The 21405-nt window shown below is 44.0% G+C and overlaps 1 protein-coding gene and 1 long non-coding RNA gene across 9 annotated transcripts in view; one reads left to right on the top strand and one right to left on the bottom strand.

Annotated features, from left to right (window-relative positions):
- The window catches only part of DPF3 (double PHD fingers 3), a 215570-nt gene that overhangs the window by 44718 nt on the left and 149447 nt on the right, over positions 1-21405 (top strand). The window lies entirely within an intron of this gene.
- On the bottom strand, positions 7830-19727 carry LOC135983420 (uncharacterized). Of its 2 annotated transcripts, XR_010601052.1 has the most exons (4): positions 18605-19727; positions 12397-12667; positions 10597-10651; positions 7830-8263 (listed from the first exon to the last, which is right to left on the bottom strand). It is a non-coding gene; the product is annotated as an uncharacterized LOC135983420 (long non-coding RNA). The 2 variants fall into 2 exon arrangements; XR_010601054.1 differs by lacking the exon at positions 12397-12667.

Raw genomic sequence — 21405 nt, 5'->3', positions numbered from 1 at the left:
TTTATCTTCCTCTCCACCTCTTCTTCCTTCACCCCTCACCGGAAAAAAAAAATCAGCTAATCAACCGTTGCATCTATTAAAGGTTTTTTAGTCTGTGGGATGCTGCATGCAAGAGCAGATCCTGCAGAAACCTCTTGCACCTGCAGGGGAAGTGCTCCATATACGGTATGGATGCTGGCAGAGTATTGATTCAGAATAAAATTTAAATGATTCTGTTCGTTTTGCCACATCCTGTTTCCCTCGTTTACATGTGCACCGCATTGATACGAGGCAAGTAATTTTCAGTTTGCTGGAGCTAGAGATGGGCTTGAACTGCAACAGTTGGAACCTGTTCCTTCAGGGGTGTTGGATCAGAGCTTTGTTTTTTCCCTCATAGAGAGAGGGGCAGGTGTGAAATTCAGATCTAGATCTGGGTTCAGTGTGCAAGCTCCCCAAAATTCTGGGATATTCAGACATGATTTTAGAATGATTTCATTTTAACCTAAGTCACTAGTGTTCCTGATTTCCTACTCTGATGAAAGGAGGCAAGAATTTGATCATTTGATTATGCAGCTTGTTGCCTTACAGTAGCTTGCCTTGTGTTGACAATGACAAAAGGATTGACATGTTTGAATCTCCTGACACTGCCCCATGGTCTGGTCTTCAGTAACTCCCAGGTCCTGTATATCATGGGGCTTTGGATACCACAGTAAAACTTTGACATGCTCGCCACTGTGTGGACTCCTATTATGCCTGTAACACACCTTCTATCTATACTGTATTACTCCCAGCAGTGCATTTGGAGGAAACTTGTTCTGCACAAAGGATCTGTGTCATTGTTCCACTATGTCAGTCCCCATTGGTGCAGTGCCAGCCTGGACCCCAATGATCAATGTAATGGTTGCTCCATTGGTCCTCCTTCCCAGTGCAGACCCCAAATCCTACTGCCCACCCTGCAGTGACAGCTCAGAGTACTGCCTCTGTCACTGATCATGCCTGAATTGCCCTGACTTCCCTGGAACTGCTCTGCAGATTCCCATGGTATTTGAATTTAGGACTCACCAAATACCCAAGCAAAGTAATGTATTTGATATTTGAAAAATCCAATATAACTGGATTCTTGTAATTCCTAATGAGGAATGGACATTTCATAATGGTGCATCAAATACTGTAGTTTGACTTATAAAATTGCTGATTCCAGAGTGTGTGTTCTAAAGGAAGAAACCCACTCATTCTCCTCAGCAGACTGAGGCCATGGCCACCCTACAAACTATGGCCAGTGCAAGTTATGTTGGCATAAAGCTGCCTCAGTTAGTAGATTATGCGCATGCATACTCGCCTCCTTGCACCGGCGCTGCGTGTACTCATCAGGAATGCTTGTGTCAATCTGCAGCGCACCGTGGGTAGGTATCCCAGTGTGCAACTCATCACCATCCAGCGCAGCATCTTTTGGGAAGTTTTGGCAATTCATGGTGGCTAGAATAAGTTGCGGAGGGGGTGACTTGGAGCGAGGGTTCAGCTTCCCAGTGCAACTGACTCCATCCCATAATGCCAACAATAGCCCATAATTTTTGTGCTTTTTTTCAAAATCCTGCAAACTGCATGGCCTTCCTCCCTATCCACCATCTCTGACAGAAGCCTGGAGCCTGCACAGTTCCTCACTATTGTCGAAAGCATTGCAAATACAGGATGCATGATCCTCCAGTATTTGCAGAACTGTAAGAAGACCCAAACCAGTGGGGTACCTGGCTATTTCTTGGAGTACAGATTGCTGCAAGACATAATGAGAACCAATTCAAGGTTGTTGGTGTTCACAGATCAGAGGGGTAGCCATGTTAGTCTGGATCTGTAAAAAGCAACAGAGAGTCCTGTGGCACCTTTAAGACTAACAGATGTATTGGAGCATAAGCTTTCGTGGGTGAATACCCACATGCGTCTGATGAAGTGGGTATTCACCCACGAAAGCTTATGCTCCAATACATCTGCTAGTCTTAAAGGTGCCACAGGACTCTCTGGTGTTCACAGAGCAGCTGCAGGTGGTGGGACACCGCTTCTGGGTCCAAGAAATGAGCATGGACTGGTGAGAACGCATTGTAATGCAGGCTTGGGTTGATGTGCAGTGGCTGCAGAACTTTTGGATGTCGAAGGCTACATTTCTGGAACAATGTGCCAATCTCACTGCAGCCATCCAACGCAGGGACACCAAACTGAGAGCTGTACTAACAGTGGAGAAGCGAGTGGCAATTGCACTGTGGGAACTTGCAATGCCAGATTGCTGCTGTCAGTGGGAAAATCCACGGTGAGGGACCATTGTCATGCAAGTGTTCACGGTCATTAATTGTCTCCTGCTACACAAGACTCTGACTCTCAGCAAAGTGCAGGACGTGATGGATGGATTTGCAGCAATGGGGTTCCTGAACTGTGATGGAGCAATAGATGGGATACGTATCCCTATTTTGGCACCAGACCATCGTGCCAGAGTACATCAAGAGAAGGGCTACTTTTCTAAGGTTATGCAAGCATTGGTGGATCACCAAGGATGCTTCATTGACATCAGTCTTGGCTGATCAGGGAAGGTGCATGACACTTGGATCTTTAAGAACACAGGACTGTTCAGAAACCTACAAGCAAGGACTTTTTCCCCAACTGCCTGATTATCATTGGAAATGTTGAAATCCCAGGAGTGATCCTGGGGCACCTAGACTACCCCTTGCTCTCCTGGCTCAGGAAGCCGTACACCAACCACCTCAACAACACCAGAATGACAGCTGAGTGCACGTTTGGTAGATTGAAGGGATGCTGGCATTTTTTACTAACACAAGATTGGATCTCAGTGGAAAAAAATACCAATGGTTAAATACTGCCTGCTGTGTTCTGCATAGTATTTGTGAAGCATAGGGGGAAAGATTGCCACTGGGATGGAGGGTGGTGGTGGAGTGGGTGCCTGGTGAATTTGAACAGCCAGACCCAAAGGCTATTAGAAGAGCAGAACGCAGAGCTATGTGGCTTAGAGGGCTCTTTCAAAGCCTCCCTAACAGTGAGCCACAGTAATGCATTGTGGTGTACTGTCAGGGCCGGCTCCAGCATTTCTGCCGCCCCAAGCAAAAAAAAAAGCTGCGATCGCGATTGGCGGCGACAATTGGGAAAAAAAAAAAAAAAGCCACGATCGGCGGTAGCAGTTCAGCGGCAGGTCCTTCGCTCCTAGAGGGAGTGAGGGACCTGCCGCCCCCGAATTGCCACAGGTGCCGCCCCTCTCCCTTGGCCGCCCCAAGCACCTGCTTGTTAAGCTGGTGCCTGGAGCCGGCCCTGTGTACTGTGCTGTACCTGGCCCTGCTGTTTTTGGGGCCTGTTAGGAATTGTGTGGTGCTTGGTGTACTTCTATGAATATTACATGGTCAATGCATCTGTTTTTGTGGTGCTTGCTGTACATTGATGATTATAACACTCATTGTCACTGATCCTATGAGTTATGCTGTACAGTAACAAGTAATTGGTTGCTTTCAGAATTGCTAGGCACTCTGCAGCATATATTGTGAACTAATGAAGATTAAATATGTTCCAGATTTTTATTCTGTAATAGTGGGGGAAAAAATCTGTGCAATTTAAAAGCAAACACATTAAAAACTTAATAAATTAATAGACAAAACTTATGAAGGGGAAAGACTATAGGAGAGAGGGATAGCTTAGTGGTTTGAGCATTGGCCTGCTAAACTCCAGGTTGTGAGTTCAGCCCTTGAGAGGGCCACCCCGGGCTGGGGAAAAATCAGCACTTGGTCCTGCTAGTGAAGGCAGGGGGCTTGACTCAATGACCTTTCAGGGTCCCTTCCAGTTCTAGGAGATGGGTATATCTCCATATATTCTATTTCTAAAATTATTATTATAACATTCATGCCAATTTCAGCTACACATACACCAACCGTAGCTTTCACAGGTCAGTGTATGTGAAGCTGTGACTGTCTAATGTCCCCCGGGGTGGAGTGGTAGGGGTGGGGCAGCATGCCACTGATGTTATGTGGAATGTTGTACATGGGGGGGGGGGGGTGGAGGGAGGTGCTGAAATGGAGTTCTCTGTGGACTGCAGAGGGAGGTGAACCTGGGATTGTTGAACCTGTAGGTCCACAAGAGTTTGCAGCATCTGTATTTGCTGCTGGAGAAGCCCTATTATTATGTCCTGATGCATCTCCCTCCATTTTCCTGCTGGGTCTTTCTCCTTTCCACTCTTTTCTTCTCTAGGCTGTCTGATGTGTTGACCCTCCAGGCCCTTTGCTCATGTTCTGATGCAGCACTGGCTTGCAGGATCTCATCAAACATGTCATCCTAAGTCCTCTTCTTTCTCCTCCTTATCTGGCTCAGCCATTCCACGGCTGTGGAGAGGAACCCCTCAAGGTTGCAATGGCAGCAGCTGCAGATAAAACACAGAAGTACCATTGTCAGTATAGTCACAATGGAAAGCAAAAGTTAAGATTTAAAACTCCCTTCCCTTCTTTCCCTAAAGTTTTTAAAACAAGACGTGCTTACTGACACTTCTTCTTCCGAGTGCCTGTGCACGGCCTCACTCCCATTAATAATGGGGAGTATGGCCCACCATGGATGAGGGAAATGAGGAGGGAATCACTCGGTTGCATGAAACTATGAGCATAGGGCAATGGCCACTGAATACTGGCACCATTTTCCACAGGCGGTGGTGATTTCAGCTGATCCCTCACTCCTGAGGGTAACAGAAGCAGAGAGAGCACAGCTGCTTCTGGCATCCTGAAGCAGCCTGGGCCCATATGCTGCTAGCCTCTGTACTGCAATGGTGCCTGCCAAAGTTATTGCCGACTGGTGCAGGAAAGTGTCCTACCGCAGAAGGGGAAATAAGGCTGCCACCCCTAGAAACCTTCAGGAGAGGACTGCTGAGTACATACATTAAAGTTTCATTGAGCTGTCTCAGGAGGATTCAGGAGACTGCTCATAAACAAACTGCTCTGCCTGCCCCCCCCTCTCCCCAGCCTAACTCTATAGGGGAATCAAAAGCAGATAACAACAATACCTTTCTTTGCTGTACTGCTCCCTTTTCTAGTACAAGTAACTTAATGAAAAGTCAATAGCTGTGTACTGTTAAGTTGGGGGAGCCATCAGTAAATCACTGTAATGGGAAACAGAATTACACACTTACCCGAGGTTCCTTCCTCTACATTGGGCTTGACTGCCTGGACTGCAGTGGAGACTCAGGCAGACCCTGGCTCGTGGCACACCTTCCTGCCGCCCAGTTGCAGGATGTCCCCCATCCTCCTCCATCTCTTCATTGTTCATACGAGGGGCCTGTAGCTCAGGCTACTCAGAGGGATCAGTGGTGGTCTGCAAGGTGTGGGGGGATCGCCTCCAAGTATGGCATGCAGATCTTTGTAAAAGTGGCAGGTCTGCAGCTCAGTACTGGATTGACTATTGGTCTCCCTGGCCTTCTGATATGTCTGGGGTACTTCCTTCACTTTCACACAGCACTGCTGCTGATCCCTGTCATTCCCCTTCTGCATCCCCTGTGCAATCTGCTTGTAGATATCCACATTTCTAAGGCTGGTCCGTAGCTGTGCCTGCACAGCATCTTCTCCCCCCAGGCCCAGGAGATTCAATATCTCCTATCTAATCCAAGCTGGAGCGTGCCTGGAATGTGTAGCCAGCATGGTCAGCTGGCTCAGTTGCACACAATACTAGGGAGCTGCTAGGTGTGCTTGCCAGGCTGGATAATCAAGAAAAGACATTTCAAAAATTCTTGGTGCTTTAAATGGGTGGGGGACCTTCCAGTCTCCATGACTGCTGGGCAGGAGAGTTCACAAATGTGACCAGAGCAGTGAGTGCCAGACACCCACAACTCCTCCCCCCCAGAGCCCACCTGCGGACCCCCCTGTCAATGCATCCAAACCTCCTCCTCCCCAGAGCCCAACCGCAGGGCCTCCTCAGCCCATACACCTGTCCCCCTCCCTCCCCAGGGATCCAGAGGGAGAAACAACTTGATGCTTGATCCCAGGCTTGCACGGAGTTCCTGCATGCCGTCCTCTCCTTCCCTCAGGGCATGCTGGGAACTGCAGCTGTCAGGAACCCTCTAGCTCCCTCCCCCCAGCAGTGTCTTCTGCTAAGTCCAGTGGCCCCTAGTGGCGGATAGCAGCACTGCAGCCCATTTCTGTGGGGAAAAGGAAATTCTGCGTGCACAACATTAATTTCTGCAAAATTCTGCATTGCGCAGTGGTGCAGTATTCCCCCAGGAGTACATTATATTGCTGGACTGATGGTTTTTAATGGTTGCACTTTGTATAGTGACATCAGCAAGTTCAGAAATAAGAGGCAAGTCTTGGTCACCTTACTCATGTGAATAGTTCTATTAAAGTCAATTGAACTACTTGGGAGAGCAAGGCTAGTATGTTGGAGTGGGAGCTGGGGTGGTCCTCACTCCTTTTGATATCATTGTGACTACTCACATGAGCAAGGCCAGTAAAATTTGACTCTACATGTTTGTGTTGTGCTATTTCCGTTAAATGACACGTGAACCAGAGGTCCTGATTTTCTGGCACCTGTGGTTCATATGACACCTACATAGACTGGAGAACCTCTGCAATAGTGCTATTGCTGACTAGACCCTTTAAAAATAACTTCATCCTGCCAAATTCATAACGCAGCAATACAGGGAAACAAAATCATCGGGTCAGATTCTCACTTGTACTAAATCTTGGTAGTTCCATGGACTTTAATGGAGCTGAGCCAATGTACACCAGCAGAGAAACTGGCCCATTCTCTTCACAGACTGTTTCCATGAAGATTGGTTTTTAATTCAGGATTTGTATCAACTCAGTTCTCCATGTTTGAAGCAATCCTGTGCTTGCCCATTTTCTTGTCACCGCATTGATGGCCTCTCAAGAGCAGCTCTCACTCTGTAGAACTGTGGCTTCTATTAGCAAGTTTCAGTGTGTGCTTTATTTTCCCCTTCGCTCCTCCTTCCTCGATTTGGGTAGCAGATGGTGCTAATTCCCATGGTGATTCTTGATGCAGCTGAGGTCTCTTCCCTGATGCCGCCACTGTATCATGGAAACTCCCTCTGGTCTCTTTGGAGAAGAGAACACATAGCTGATTATTATCTTCTGTTTATGATTTTTAAGATCCTATTAGGATTATATTTCCCGTTGCTGGGTTTTTTGCCCCTCTCCACCTGTTCCCAGGATCTTTGGTATGACATTTCCCCTCCCATCTGGGGAATTTTCCTTTACATTGTTGTCAGTTAAATTATTTTGCATTCCTCTACGCACAACACAATTGCATTTGTAAACATTCCCTTTTGCCGCTATATTTACATTCTCTTTCAAGAGGAAAGGCTGACACCTTACAGATAGTCAGATCATTTTAGTCTCGTTAAAATAGTGCATTTTTCTTCCCTATTTTGTTTTCTGCTTCAAAGTCCATATTAAAATTTTCATTTAACCTCAACTTTAGCTCTAAAGCTGATCCTGGCCTCTCCCTCTCTTTTGTGGCACCTCTCAAGGCTGCCAACACTCCTTCCTCCCCATTGTTCGAACCAACTATGTATCATGCTCCCCCCTCCTGGATTCCCAGCACTGGCTTCCAATCTCCTTCTATATCAGATTCAGATGCCTCATTCTCACTTTCAAAACCCTGCACAACTCTACCCTGGCCCTCCCACTGGTGTAACTCCACTGAAATCAGTGCATTTATACTGGTGTGATTAGAAACAGAATTTGACCTCTTGTCTCTGATTGCCTCCTGCTCTGTCATTAGTGCCTTGTGGTCTTCTAATTCAGCTTTCCTTGTTGCTCCTTTAGTTTCCCATAAGTGACTGGGCATTTTCCTATTGCTTAACCTCCTAGACCCTGTGTGCCATGATACCTAACTCCCCTCCTTTAAACCTCTTTCAATCTTCCTTTCTTTTGGTTAGCTTTTCTCTGCTGGTCTCCACATTGGCATTCATAAGAATGCTGGACCAAATTCGGGTGCTTTTGAAGTCCCATGTTTTCTCCCACTGCCCCCCCTCTTTTGGCCAATTCTTACTGTTATATCTATTTAGATAGTAAATTTCTTAGGGCAGGGACTTGCCTATTTTATTAGCTGTAATGTGCCATGCACACCTGTGCACTGTATAAATGTAGCAATCCAAGGGGAGCAAGAGGGTGTGTCCTTCTGAAAACCCACCAAGCTCTAGTGACAAAAGGAATTGCATCGTCTTCACACCAAACTGAATTTTTCAGCATGATGGCTAGTACATCCGTGGAAAGACTAGCTTCAGGGTATGACTCTCCCCCTGGAGTGGAAATGAGAACAGAAAGGTGGGGTGTAGTAGTTTATAGAGATTCTTCCCCCACCCCATCCTTGTATCTCTTCACAGCGGAGAGGTATAAACACCTGAGAGTCTCAGTTTGAGCAGATGTAGGGCACTTTTCAAATATTTGCATAGAGACAATCTCTCTTCATTCTTAATCAGGGAATTGCCACAGTCCTATGTTGTGGGAGAAGAAGCACAATGGTTCCATGTGCTCCTTCAATAGTTCCTCCTCTGGGATGCTAGTACCATGTATGACATCATGGTCAGCTTCTCAGGTGAGTCCTTAGAGGCCTTGGCTGTCCCAATGACACATGTTTCAAGTTGTTGTTTTGTAGAAAGCATTGTTTAGATCAAACCCAATCTCAGTTGCTGGATGCAGTGGCTGTTGGGTCCAAACTTAAACAGGAAAATGCTACCAGAAATTAACTGTAATTTCTTATGTCTATCACTGGGGCTCAAATGTAAAAGTGTGCCTGGGAATTAAGGTTGGGGATGAGGTAGAAGTAAAATCAGTGGCTCACATGGTGTGTGTGTGTAAGTGTGTGTGTGAGAGAGAGAGAAGGCTGGCTTGAGTATCAATTATATATAGTCCCTAGCAGAGAGCAATAGCATCATCAAGCAAACAGTTTCTCTGTTCCAGGAACTTCTAATCAACAAGGACTATAACTCTAGGCATCTTTCCCAGTCATCTCGGGCAAACGTGCAAATGGATTGTTTTTAACCCTTATATATAAGGCCTCCCTTCCACTCCCAATAATGGTCACTAACCACCTGTGCTTTGTAACCTAGATAGCAATACACCAAGTTTTCCCCAAAGTCTATTTGGCATTGTGTGGTACCAGTAGGACAATGCATTATATTTTAATTTGCAGATGTCTTGAACCAGTTTGGATCTAAAGGTGTCCTCCCTCTCCCAATGTCATGTTTGTTGTAGAAACTGAGACATAGTTTCCTCTCAGTTAAAGAGGTTTATCCTCCATCAATGTCAAAGTTACTGAACGTGGAATTTTGGTCCTCTGTGTGTGTGAGATTCCTGTGATTTTTTTTAATCCTGTTTCTTACAATGCTTAAGGTTCACTTGGCAACATTGTAGGCTTGATTCTCCCCTTACTTTTGTTTTACACCACTGTATAACAATATACAGTATAGTCCCCAGTCAGTAGCTTCAGTGGAGAAACTCTTTATTTACATGTGGGTGAGAGGGGAATCGGGCTCCTTGCATCTCATCTGAAAAGCAATGGTGATGTGATGCAGTAGGAGAGCTGCTCTGTGCATCAGCCAGCAGTGAGGGTCTGTCGATCACCCTGAGTCTCTCTCCTTGATATGTGTTTAGCCAAGGAGGACTGAAAAGGACTCTTTAATTAGCCTGCTACTCCAGGGAGTAGAAAAACTGGGACAGGAATCTAATCTGGCTTTCCTGGATGGCAGGGCACAGCAGTAGGCTGGCCAAAGAAGTTAAATGTGAAACATTTTGTTTAAATATTTACATTTTAACCCTTAGGAAACTGGCTTGTGTTCCCAGCAGGATGTAACCTGCCACTGGCTAATCTCAATACTTTTGCTAAGGCTGCTGGTGGGGACTGTATTAGGAAAGGTCTGCAGCTTCTAGGGACTGGCCTGGAACCTCTTCTTGTAGTTGGTTAACCCTGCCCTGCTTCTCCTGTGGATGGTCTCCATGACCCTTTATCCCCCAGACAGCCGTCTGAGTGGGAACCACCTCCCCTAGTTGTCCAGTTCTATTCTCTCCGTCAGCCCAGGAAGCATCAGTGAGGAAACAATATATGCCTATGCCAGAGCCTGGGGATGTCCTGGCATGAATGGCAGAGCAGTTTCTTGCTGATGAGCAAGCCAGCTCATGAGAATAGGTGAGCAGAGAGAATGAGGCTGGTGAGCTACTCAAGGTCCCTTTTCATACTTCATAGCGGAAACTAATTAAGGTGTTGATGGGCTATTGTTGAATTCAAAGCTCTCCACATGATTGGCCTACCTTTATCTCTGCCCCCATAACCTTCCTTGACAGGGCTTTCCAATGGAACAATGAAACTACTGGTCAATACAGAGAGGCTGAACTATAGTGGGAGCCACACCTCAACTATGGAACACACTCCCACGAGGGATAAGAATGGCCACCAACATCATGGCATTCACACCAAACGCAAAAACTACTCTTAGCTCTGTCTCAGTCACTTGTAATGCTGATATTATTCCATCCATTTAAACATACTGAAAAATGCAGTGCTTTTTTATAAGGCCCAAGAACTTTATTTTCAAGTTCACTTCACAGTTTGTATATGCTGAGAAAAGGTTTTTACCTGGTGTGCTCCCAGTGCTGATAAACGTGTGCAGCTTTTCTGTAGCTCTGGCCTTCTGCAAAACAAATACTGAGATCTCAACACTTATTTTCCTTCCAAGGTTAGCTGCCAATTTAACTACTCTTATTGCCTTTGCAGCTTCCGTCTAGAAGCCACTCCTGACACTTTTTTTGTTTTAACATTTACTTCTACATTTTTCCAAGGAAACAATCACTCTTGAAGTACCATCAAGAATGAATTTGGCCCAGTGAGACCAATAATGGATTGAAGCTTTATAATCTCTGATATGCTGTGGTACTGAAAACATTCTACATATCAAAGGCAGGGCTTCATTAGGATAATTCAGATCACACACTTCATTTAAGATGTACAGCAAGTGGTTTTTTGTTTTTTTTCATCCCAGTTTATTAAAACAAATTTCAGTGACGCTGGTTCTGCTGAAAGTTTCTGGATTTCCAGACCTGGAGACTGAAGTTCTCTATCCAAAGACCCTGTACAACATGGTCAGTGGGAGTGCAAGCTTCCTTATATCTATTCCAACAGCATGCTTCCATAAGAACCTAGGAGAATTATATAGCTTTCTCTACACTGGTTTAGAAAGTGGATGGGTAAGGAATTAATGTAAGCTAAATTGATAGAGGGCACCTCTAAACCAAAATAAGTGTTCCCACAAGGGAATTGCACCAATTTATCCAAACTGATTTAGTTTACTTGGTACAATTTCCTTGTGTAGATGAGGCCCTAGAGAAAAGTTTGGTCTTCAAACACATTCATTGTTTTTCTAGGTGTGCTGCTGGTGATGGTAGTGCTAGTTATGTGGAAACTTGTCAATTACAAAGTGAACTTCAATCCCCAACTCACGTCTTATGGGTTACATGGATTCCTTTTGTTTTCTGGATAGGCTCGCCCATCTGGGATTATGAGAACCGCTTTTGTGCTGCCTCTCCCCCAGTCCCAAAACATTTCTATAGAAGTTGAAACAAGGATGTAGGGAAGTATGCAGGTGATGGACTGCTGGGCTTCATGGGCTCCCTTGTTGGGAGCTAGCAGAGAACTGAAGTGGATGAGAATTTAGTTCGTGGGATTTTAAGACTGTCAGACCATTTTTGAGAGAGATTGTAGGGGTGGGGGAAAGAGAGAGGTTTCCATTATCTGGGGCATATTTGTATTCAAAGGAAAACTCTCCTCTGGGGCCTGTTATTCTTGATAGCATCTCCAAGACTTTTATCATAGCCCAACCAAGTATTTTCTTTCTATTTTAACTAGTGATTATGTATGGGATTCTGTCATTCAAAGAGTTCTGGGTCCCTTCCTTGTAAGTACCCCCACAATGGATATGTAGATTACAAGCTCTGAGGCACTTGGGAGGAGGCTAGAGGTTGGTGAAAATGTCCAAACCCTTTCCACACGTCCTTGAAGCACCTTGTCTTGAATTGAAAGTGACTGTTTGATTCAGAAATCCTATTATCTGAGGACCATTCACACAATAACCCTAACAGCCCCTCTGTGTACTATCAGGGACTACTAATTGTTGTAAATGTCTGAGTAAGTTTTTTTTAAACACTTTTAAATAAACCCTGAAAACACAGATGCTAATTTCACGGCACGACATTTCTTTCCCTTGGGTTCCTGCTTTCTCTCTGTTTCTCTTCTACTTTACATCAAGACATGGCAAAAAGCCAACACATCAGAGGCATGATTTGGGAGCCATACGCAAAGATCTCGAAACTCCTTTGAATTGAGACTCCTCCTACTTCACAATAATTGTACTGTATTTTACTTGTCAATAATGCTTCTTACCCCAGGATATCCAACTGCTTTGCAGAGAGGTATGTGTGTAGGTATTATCCCCACTTACATAAAGAAAAATAAAGCAGAGGTAGGTTGCATGATTTGCCCAGGAATCAAAGCCAGCAGGGACACTGACTCCCAGTCAGAAGACCTTGCTTTCCTCAGTAACTTTAGTTACAAGCCTTTCTTCTATTTCTGTTATAGGGAGGCTCCATATAATTCCCATTTGACTTTCACTTTATCATACACAGATAAGGATTCTCCCTAGATGTCCATGAACCTGGTAGGAAAAGCATAAAAGTTAAGATCTGGGCAAACCTTCACCAAGGACTGTTGTTCTGTCCTATGACAGGTCATGCTTAACTCCCCATTCACTCATCACTTGTGCCATAGTATGTTGGACAAGAATTATATTTAAATAGTTACATAACTCTTAGTTAAAAAAACAGTTGATACACTTCCAAGTTAATAAAACCTTTACAGAATGAGGGAGGAGCAAATAAATTCAGATTAAATAAGAAGCAACCTGAACACTGACCAGAATTGAACCATTTTTGGGTGAGAAATATCTCAAGAGTGAGAATTCTTCCCTGATCCCCTCTCCCCCCCCCCACTTTTGTTCACCTCTGCACTTGCAGGTTGCATACAGAAGTGGAAATGCCAAAATACTGTGAGAGCAATTGCTTTTATGAGATGTCTGGACTTTCTGGAACCCAAAATTATCAGAAATCTATGAGTGTTATGGTCATATGAAATCTTCATCCTAACTATGCAAAACCATGTGGCTTGGATCAGAATTGAAACTGAGCTGAATCACTGAATCTAGTGAGGTTACAGGATCCTTTACCAAAGAACAGTAAGAATACTTTAAAAAAAGTAGATAGATTGGGACTAAAACAGCTCATCAGATGTGTGTGTGGCTTTTGCGGTTTAAAAATTTCTGGAATTCAGAGGTTTGAGCTGTAGTTCTGTATTTTAGTTTGTAGACAAGTTCATAACTGAAATTTAGCTCAGACCTTTCCATGTGTGGCTTCTATTTGGGGGGCTCTGTCAACAGTATGAACAGATCTATGGTTCTTTTCTGCTGTGAGATTTCTGGGATGTCAGGAGTAATGGAACATGGAGAGGAGCAGAACCCGGGTAAAGGGACATAATAAACTTAAAACTTAGTTTCACAAGAAGGGTGAAAAAGAGTGTCAGGCACCACACTTTCCTTACACACTTTGTATTTTTAAAAATCACATTTTTTATTTTGTATGTACTTCTCTCTTACCTGCTGCAGTGTGGAAAGACTGGCACAACAGCAGGGAAATCCAGGTAAGACTGTACAGCTGAAACTGACTATATGCAAAGAGCTGTCAAAAGCATGCAGCAATCAAACTGAAAAATGGAGAAAATCACATTTCCTCTAGTCTCTCTTGATGAGGGTGACCTTATGGCTTGGTCTACACTTAACATTTAGGCTGACATAGCTATGTTGGCTAGAGGTGTGAAAAATCCACACACCTGAGTGCCACAGCTATACTTACCTAACCTCTGGTGTAGATTCAGCTCAGTCAATGGAAGAATTCTTCTGTTGACCTAGCTACCGTTGCTTGGGGAGGCTGTGTTCGGACACCAATGGTAAAACCCCTTCTAATGGTGTACGCTGTGTCTATGCTGTGGGGTTATCCCACAATAGCTCTGGCACCATAACTATGCTACTAGAGTACCCAGAAAGTACATATGGCCTAAATGTGACCTGTGACAATACAAGGTTAAAAAAAAAAAAAAGTTCAGACAGAAGTGCGATTTATTTATGTTAAGTTGGCAATGTCCTTTTTAAAGATGGATCAAGAATGAGTTTCTGTAGGTTGTAGAGCATTTTAACTATCATCTCATCTCTCATCAGTGAAAATAAAATTCAGAGGGATCAGGTTCTCTCCTCAGCCTTCCCGTCTCACTGTAAATAGGACCAATCCTGCTGTGAGTTTTTCTTGTGGCCAGGATGGAAGGCGAGGGCTATACCAGAGGATGTTCTTGGGCTAATATGGCTTAAAGTTAACACAACACTCCTCCTCCTCCCATTAGAAATAAAGCATGCTACAGCTTTTGTGTTCCTCACATTAGGTCAGAGTCACTGCTGAGGTAAGTAGGCAGAAGCCAAAGTCAACAGAGTTGCACCTGCCTATGCCAGTGGTAGGTCACCCCAGCCATTTTTTGTTTTGCTTATATGAAAAACTCCAGGACATTTTCAGGGATTGCAATGGGCCAGGGCCTCTTTTTCACAGTTTATCAGAGAGTAGAGTATGGCATCAGTGCAATGTTGTCAACATAATGATTGGACGTTTGGTTCAACAGTGACTTCATGAGGGAATAGCGTCACTTTACTGACCTACTGGCAACACAGCCTGCAGCACCTGGGTTTTCAAACTAACATAAAGCATCACTGCAATGTAGCCCACTCTGAGGTATGCAGCCCAATAGTACACAACAGGGGAGGGTGAAGTTTGGCTAAGAACAGTATGTGGAGAGAACCTCTACTACTATGGAAAATTCCATGAGATTTTTAATATCTATAAATTGGATAGGACCTTGACTCTTAAGGTCTCATTCAAAAGATGCTTTCCTCCTTTCAATGGTATAGTGGCTGAAACAAAAGAAGTTGTACTTGTTGGTTGTATTTGATACAGGAATGGATTATTTGAGTTGATCTGGAGAAAACAAAGGGCTGTTTGTTGCTATATTTTAAAAGATTGTCAAGGTTGCTCATAGCATTGGATGAATAGGTACTTTTTATTTTAGAGTAGAGAAAATTCAAATAAATGATAGACACTGTTACCTACCTCAGATAGATCAAGGGCTGAACTGATCCCACTTGAAGTTGAATGTGTGACCTTAGGGAATTTGTGTGTCATCGTGAGGGGTGGACTAAGCCATCTCTTTCAACCTGCATAGGCATTCCCTGTCATGGTGCTTTACTTAAGCCCTGGTTGCATAGCTATCCTCCAGTGGAAGCAGCATTACTTGAAATGGAATATACTGTTTATTAAAGTGTTTTCCTGTGCCCACAACATGATTTTGTATAATGGGTTTGTGTAGCATGCAAGGGGAGAGAACGGGGTAAAAGGACAAAATAGATAGGTCTCTGCCTCTGAGCATGGAAAAGTCCCATCACATTCTACTGTGATGTTTGCACTAGGAATAATATGGCAAGGATTACGCCTGCTGCATGTGAACAGTGAGAGGAACTTTTTGCTGGTATGTTAGGTAGAAAAATGCCTAAGAGTAACTGAGCTCCTTGTTGACAGAATAGCTTATGAGATGCGTTCAAACTATCCATTTGTAAAGCATTTCTGTGCAGTACACTACAGTGCTGCCGTCTCACTACATGCTTCCTCTTTGGAAGATTTTTCTGCCTGGGCACCTTCATAATGCAATCAAGCTGAACAGGAAGCCATGGTAGGGCTTGTATCCAAGGTGAGGGACCTTTGGATATTCTTGTGTCTTAGTGTGTGTGAAAGTGCATTCATGACCTGATAGCATACAAAGCAGAGAAGCTGGACAGCCAAATAGACAAAGACTTGTGCTTGGCAGGGCACAGAGAGAAAGGAAAACAATTGAATGGTGTAGCTGAAAAAAAGGCTATAGGGTGACAGCATTGTAAGAAGAAATAATAGGTGATTTATACTTCTTAACATCATGGAGACCTCTGGATGTAAACAGCAAATGCTCCTCGTGGGCCAATCTGGGAAGATATTAAAATAAATAATAATAATACTTGTATTATCCTAGAACCTAGGATTCCCAGCTGTGGACCAGGACCCCATTGTGCTAGGTGCTGCACAGACCTGGACCCAAAAGAGCTCACAATCCAAGTACAAGACAGGGAAGTACAAGACATGGCAGGGAAGACATGTTGACTGTGTAGCAGGATGGGAAGGAGATAGAGTGTAGCCAGTTGGTTAAAAGAGCCAAGTGAGAACCAGGGTATCTGGGTTCAGTTCTTGTAGTGGAGCCTTGTCCTCTTTGTGCCTGTCTGTAAAAATGCAGATAACTCTCAACAGGCTGCAGGAGGCGTAATTCATTGATTAAGGTGGGAAGAGCTGTAGAGATAAGCAGTGTTAGTAGGGAGTGACTAGGTAGTGGCACTGGCCAAGAAAGCTTTCAGCATTTATGCTTGGCTGGGGTGTTGTGAGCTCTCTTGGATATAGGCCTCACTGGTGCTATTCGTATGCTGGTCATCTTGGCATTGGGTTGTAACATGCACTGGGTGCGTGCTTTTCACCATAAGGCTGCTCAGAATAAGGCAGTCTGCTTCCTAAAGAGTGTGAGTAGGAAGCAAGTCACACCTATGGCCCGTGATCTGCATTGGTTGCCAGTCTTTCCAGTTGCAGTTTAGGGTGGTGCTTTTAATTAGGACCCAGCACACTTTATATCAGAGATCACCTCCCTTCCTGTGTCATGCTGTGATGGATGAGATCGCCCAAAGCACTAAGCTATCAGCCCTCCAGTTTAACTGTGCAGGGACTGGCAACAGTGTGTGCATGCAACAGTAGAATTTGCTCCCCACTTCAGTTCAACAGAGCCCCAAACTATTCACCTTCAGCATATGCTGCAAGCCCTATATAGTCTGCCAGGCTTTTCAACTATTGTGATAAGGGCGTGAGAGTTGGGAGGTGATTTTATGGGATTTGAAGTGTCCTTTATGTTTTCCTGTTTAATGTGGCTTATTGTAACATTTTGTAAACATGTAAAGATCTCTGGGGAAAGAGGGCTTGCTCATCTAGGAGTTTGTTCTCTTTCTGCCCTGTAGCTCCTCTAGGAAATACTTGGTATTAAAACAATTTTTTCCCCTTCCAAAAGTTCAATCTTGCACAGTAACTTTGTCTAAGCTTTCATTTGTCAACAGTCTATATTTGCTTTTTCTAAAGCCCCCAAAGGGGAATTGAAAGCCAACGACTGTTTCTTAAAGTGAATTATTTCATCAGCTTGCTCATTCATATTTCGAACATTGCTGATCAATTGTACACCTGAGGAACTGCATTGTTTTGCTGTGCTGAGGGTTTCTCAGTTACAAAACTTGGTTCTGAAAACCAGATTCGTCTTGAAAAGCAGCCTTCCTGTAGCAAATTCCCTTTGTCTCCCTCCTCCCACTAGCCATACAGCACCTTTACTCCCCTCCTGCCTGTAAGTGGACAGTAATGACATCATTACAGGCATGAAACGGCATCATTTTGCAAAATTTCCCCATTCACTGGTGTGACTCAAGCCAGCTCAGAGTTCCGTAGCTGCCTCTTTCCCTCCCAAAGACATTCCTCCTCAATCATGCTGTCTGAGGAAGTTACTACTACTAAACAATCAAGTTCTGAAGTCCTTATTCGTGGCAAACCTTCACTGACTCCTTCATAATTTGGCCTATTAATATTTCTACCACCCTTTATTTTTAGCCTTATTTCAGTATTAATACATATAGGATCATCAACGTAAGTCATGATTCTCTCAGGATACTTTTTACCTACTATTGTTAAAAGTAACACCTCAGATGGCTACAACTGAGATCAGAAAATGCTACTGTATCCTATTTTTTAGGTTGATTTTCTGTGTACTTTTGACAGCACTTTGCACATACTCAGTTTCACCTATGTTGTTTGTGTGGATTTTTCCATAGAAGAACAGGGGGGGTGGCGACCAAAAAACACACAACTGTAGGAAAGTGTGATTGAAAACCACAAAGATTGGTAAGGGGGAAAACCCAATGGGAGCTGTTATGCCAGAACCTATTTTTAATTCACTTTTTCAAATTGACTAGGGCCCAGATGCGCTTAGGTATTTAGGCACCTAACTCGCATTTATTTTATTAGGAGTTAGTCATCTAAATACTTTTGAGAATCTAGATCTAGGTTTCAAGTTGGAGTCCTTCGCGCCATATTGTTGAGACATCCTAACTAGTGGAAATGCCAAAAATCTAGCTGGCACCTTCTAACTTCTCTAACTGGGGAAGCCCGCAAGAGTGATTGGGTCTAACTCCTGTGCAGGGACACCCTAAGTAAGTTAATGGTGTTACACCAGGGATGGATCTTTTCCATTGTAAGCTTCTCCAGGCCTATCAGTAAAACAACCAGACAATGCTTTGATTAAAGCCAAGGCAAGAAAAAGAGCAAAGGGAGCTTTCTTCTAGGAAATGAAATTCTTTCTATGGAGCTGGCAGGAACCCAAGAGTTCAGCTTTAACTTACCTGGAGAGGTTGCTCTGGGATCTCTGAAATTTAACTCCTATTGTAGTGAGTTTTACAAGATGTTTCCTGGGTTGTGAGTTTTTTTTCTTTGTCCTAACCCTCCTTCCTTCTCAAGCTTGTCTAGAAAGTCGTCTTTTCAATCAATTCCCCATGCCCAAAACACCAAGAAAACCTGCTGGCTTTGCCAGAAAACGTTTAGCACATTAGCAGGTTTAACTGCCACAGTTGCAATCACTTAGGAGGCCACAGAACTGCATAGATTTCATTCCAGGATCCCTTCCAGCTGGTGGCTTTTTTTGACAACACTCGGTGGCACAGTTACAAGCACACAATGCCTGCAATATAGATGAAATATGAGTTGCTGTACTACATGGGGAGTATAGTTGTGGGGGAGGAGGGAGGGTAACAAGATCAGCTTGATAATGTCTGTAGAGAGAGAAATTTGAAGTGGCTTGGGTAAGGTTTCCACTATCTAGTATCCTTATGAAAATGGTTATTACTGCAGTTTCTCTGTTCTTGCTTAAGAAAAGGATCAGTGCTGACCTATCCAGCTCTCTCTGTAGTAAGTAGTATTTATGCCCTGTTGTTTTCTGGCTTGGGTAACTCATGTCACCTGCAACTTATTTCTGTAATGGCCTCTGAGTCAGATTCTGCGTGGGCTTCAGCAGTGTAAAATACAGATGAATTCCTTTGAAGTCAATGCAGTTACTCTGGATTTTTAAACTGGTGCAGCTGAATGCAGAATTTGGCCTTCTGACTCTAGTAACACCTGCAGCAAGAACAGAGAGGCTCCCAGCCTGCTGAATTGAGCCAGGCAACTGCTTATCTCTTCTGCAGATGTTTCTGCCTTTTTGTCTCCTTAATGTAGGGAGAGGGGGAGTGACAGAACATTGGAATGTGCCATATCCTCTCTGTTCCCTCCTGGTTGGTTCAGTGTAGCCAAAAGCTAGTATGGTTTAGGAGCTGGAGACTAGGTGCCGATCAACACAGCAAACAGGGAACTGTTTAATAACTTGTTAGTTCTCTGACCATATTATTGCATTTTTGACTGGGGATAGGGCCAAATCATGTTCGGAAATCATGCTGTCATTCTAGCCCTGCCTTGAACCATATGCTAATGCTGTTGGGCCATATCCAAGTGTAATGACTGTTTAAAGATGATAGCTACCTGCTCATGTTTCTCAGCAAAATATCTGTTCACACTAGAGAGGGAAATTCTGCTGGAATGATGTTAGCAATGACCATGTTTGGACACTTCTGTAGGCAGATGGCATGGCAAGATTCCATGGGGGCCAGCCTTGCTGTTTCCTAGCGTATATTTTTTTCTCTGTATGCTTCCTTTGGAGGGACAAGATGCTGGAGAGATAGGGTGCTGTCTCTACAGGGATGGGACTCAGTTGCTCTGGTCTGCAGGGAGTAGCACTGACCGTCTAGCACTGGCAAAGAAAAATGTGTTTCTGTTGGTTTGGTTGTTGACAAGCATCCTAATGGTCTGCTCTGAGGACTGAGGACTAGATTACTTGAATCAGGTTACCCTAGATATGCACGCCCAGAATGTAAAGGGGATTATACAGAACTTGGGGGGATACTAGATTATTTTTTGTTAATATATTGAGTATAAACCTATTTGGAAAGGCAATAAGCCATCTACTCCAACATGCCAGCTCTTCTAAACAATGATATTAATCCCCCTTTAAAGCATAGTGCTGTAAGGTGTAAGTTGTGTCCTCACTCCTTCCCATAATTGGGTATTCCCTGTCTGAGTGGAATCAGACTGCAGGTATTGAAGTGCTTGTGCATGCTGCAGCTTGGTGATTCCTGATTATGCATCCTCTCTAAAGCACCAGCAGCTTGTCTGGCTTTGGAGAATATCTCCATCTACCCTTCCTGCCTCCCATTGCTTGCACCTGTGACAAAGACGTGCATTGGGCTAAATTCTCTATCTTATATCCATGCAGAGGGATCTGGTCTGTGTGAGCCAAATCCACCATGCTGTCGAAGGAGAATGTTCATAACTGGAACTAATTAGGACAGAAAGTAGCCAAGAAATACACGAAAGAGGGAATTTGTGCTTAAATCATTAAATAAAAGAGGGGAAAAAAACCCCAAAACAAATGTGAAGATAACATGAAATTTCCTCTTTGATGTTCTGCGCTGGGCAGCTTTCAGTCTTTGTTTAAAGACTTTTCCCCCTTGTTTGCTTCTTGTTGGATTGTATCCAGTATTCCAACGTTCATGTAATGCCTTGACTTAGCTATCGCTTTTCTTGGGATAATTATAGGTTAGCATAATGTATCTATTGTTCTGTTCCACAGAGCAGCACTGTCATATGGATGGCTGGGGTGGGGAGGGGGAGAATCTTTGTGAGTCTCCTGCATCCACACTGCGTTTTTAATTAGCATTCTTCCTCGCCTTTCCTTCCTACGCTGAAGGCTGAGCTCTGCCCCTTCTCGGCCTGTTGCTTGCTCTCTCTTTCCAGCTGCTGTAATGGTGCCATGGCTGTCATTCCAGGCAGACTTCACTTACGTCCTAGAAGGTTTCCCTTTCAGAATGAAAATGACATTAAGCCACGTGTTGAGCTACTGGTATTTATAAAGGAAGCATGTAGATTATCCTTTCCCAAACTGTATTCGTTGAGTTTCTCTCATTAGTTTGAATAATTTTTATTAGTACCAGAGAGGAGAAAATATTATTTATTACATTAGTGTCCAGAGCCCCAGTCTGGGATCAGGATCCAGTTGTGCTACACACCGTACAGACATGGAGTAAAAACAAGAGTCCCTGTCTTGAAGAGCCTACAC

The sequence above is a fragment of the Chrysemys picta genome, chromosome 4, assembly GCF_011386835.1.
Source record: "Chrysemys picta bellii isolate R12L10 chromosome 4, ASM1138683v2, whole genome shotgun sequence".
Classification (NCBI taxonomy): domain Eukaryota; kingdom Metazoa; phylum Chordata; order Testudines; family Emydidae; genus Chrysemys; species Chrysemys picta.
Note: the sequence above shows the minus strand (reverse complement) of the source record. Positions and strands in the feature narration are given on the sequence as shown.